This window comes from Ips typographus, linkage group LG13 (genome assembly GCF_016097725.1).
Source record: "Ips typographus isolate SLU linkage group LG13, UJ_Ityp_2.0, whole genome shotgun sequence".
NCBI lineage: Eukaryota > Metazoa > Arthropoda > Insecta > Coleoptera > Curculionidae > Ips > Ips typographus.
In genome coordinates this window covers 6,364,023-6,366,324 of record NC_138434.1, presented here as the reverse complement: position 1 = coordinate 6,366,324, position 2,302 = coordinate 6,364,023, and the positions used below count along the sequence as shown (strand labels likewise).

General features: G+C 32.3%; 1 long non-coding RNA gene across 1 annotated transcript; it reads right to left on the bottom strand.

The window, feature by feature from the left end:
* Positions 1–289: 289 nt before the first annotated feature.
* Positions 290–1,836, bottom strand: LOC145737032 (uncharacterized). The gene is made up of 3 exons (XR_014180200.1): positions 1,045–1,836; positions 609–978; positions 290–543 (listed from the first exon to the last, which is right to left on the bottom strand). It is a non-coding gene; the product is annotated as an uncharacterized LOC145737032 (long non-coding RNA).
* Between the last annotated feature and the right edge of the window lie 466 nt (positions 1,837–2,302).

The following is a 2,302-nucleotide window of genomic DNA, read 5'->3' as shown; positions in this document are numbered from 1 at the left end:
GAGTCATAAACTTTCGAGAAAATATTTTGTCTACCAGCATATAACAATTGTTGATTCCATTTCCAGTGCCTGTCCACATATTTTACTAAACTCTCCTACAAAAGAATCCATATTTTTTTTATCACTTAATTTGGCTTCAAAATCTTCTAATTCTTGTAAAGTGGTTATTTCTTTGAACATAATAGTCGACCCACAGGTATTTCTAACTTGAGATGGTTGACAAGAGCAGCTTTGTTTGTCTATTGTGTCAACTGTTTTGACTAAAATAACTTCTAATTTTGCCAGTTGTTGTAAAATCATATTTTGTTGTTCTTGAAACATATTTTGGTTGGATAAAATTAAGTCTAATTTTTCTTTGATCTCAGCAGGGTAAACATCTGTTGTTACCAATGTCGACTGAATTTGCTGACTTCTACGGGAAGGTGTGTTATATTGTAAAACATTAAGGCTTAGATTATTTTCATTTGTATCCAAAATAGTCATGTTTGGGCATGCAAAAGAATCAATATTGCTAATTGAGGGTGAGCTAACATTTGATGTGACCTAAAAGAAAGAATGTCAATATCATAACACATATCTTTTTTGCAATTTAAAAGAAAGAAACTTACCATGCAGGCATCGAGAAGACTGTTAAAATCACCGGCTGAATTATTTGACACTGCTTTTGATTTTACTTGAGCCCTTTTTTTCTTTTGAATTGTGTGAGTCTCATACTCATCTTGTTCGGTGTCTTCATTTTCTAACATTCTCTCTAGCTCCTCCTCCGCAATTTCATATGATATTAAATGATTTCTCTTTAATTTGCAGGGCATTCTGAACCAATAGTTGTCTTCATTTGGAACAGAATTGACATCTAAAACTAATTTGTCTGCCCCTATCCTAGGCCAGGAAAGAAAGCCATCATTTTCCCATCTAGGAGGAACTATCGTAAGATGTTTTTGACCCTTCTCGATAGTCTGAACAATTTTGAACATTTTACTGCTGAAATAACACCTGTATAAACTAGGGACCGCCTTGAGAAAAAATATATATTTTACTACTTACCCTTTTTCCTTGAAAAAATGCCCAAATATTTGAAAAAAATAATAATTAGGATATGGTATGTTTACACATTTATTCAGACAAATTTAGAGGTTAGGTTTATCGTTTGGCGGGTTTTTTTAGTTGCCTATGCCTAACATTTTAAAACCAAATTACGACACTTTTGTCGTGTAGAGCTACCTGAACTCCGTTATAAAATAAATCTCCCTCCATTTAATTTTATTAAGATTGCTTTAACACATTCTCAAGACTTCGTACTCCTAGGTTATGTTGTATTATTATTACTGTTTTTTCTATAGAACAGAGTAATAGGCCGAACAGGGCCGTATCCAGTGTTCTCGTATCGCCATCTCAAAACTTTCAAATATGAAAAAAAAGCAAACAAAAATAAGATGACGATATGAAATTGATGGCAGGCAAATATTTTGAATATGCCGTTTGCTTTTTATTTTTACTATTACAATTACAGCTGCTTTATGCAATGGGAAAATGCTTTTTATTATACTTCTTTGAAAACCCTCTATATTTTCATCTCTATTAGGACAACGCGTTTTTCTGTGCGCCCGCGCGGATTTTTTTTGCGCTGAATTAAAATGCTGAGTAAAATGGCTTTAAAATAGAAACGTACAGCACAATATATTAAATTTAAGACAATTTATAAGCCGACAAATATTTAGCACAAACCTGCATTATCATTTAATATATAAATGCTGGAATATTTTGATATATTTCCGAAGTATTTTTTGAATTTTTATAGACATTGCCTGACAGTGATAACTTACCACAATTATATCACCTTTGAACTACTTTAAACCAGTCATAGAAATGATCAATTAGATGTCAGTCATTCCCAACAATTAAATTAAAATATACTCAGGAGATAATTCCGATATTCCAGAATACATCTTAAAACAAGTGGCACAGTCAAACGCAAATTTACTGCCAGAGAAATCTAGGGCAAAATATGAACAAGAATATCATTTTTAAGTCTTTTTTTCTTAAGTCTGGTTTTTATGCCTTCGTTTTTAAAGAAGTATAATGAAAAATATCCTTCATAATTAGTCCAAAAATAGGTTTTTCGTGCTTTGCGTGACTTCCGGTGTTCGGCTTCGCCTCACATCTGAATTGGTCATACGTGAACGGAAAACCCTTATTTTTGTACTCCTAATGAAATATACTATTTTGTAATTGAAAATGTACTTTACCGCACGATTGTTCATGGCGGATTTTCTTTTTATTTGCAAAGTCAATTCGTTAAGAT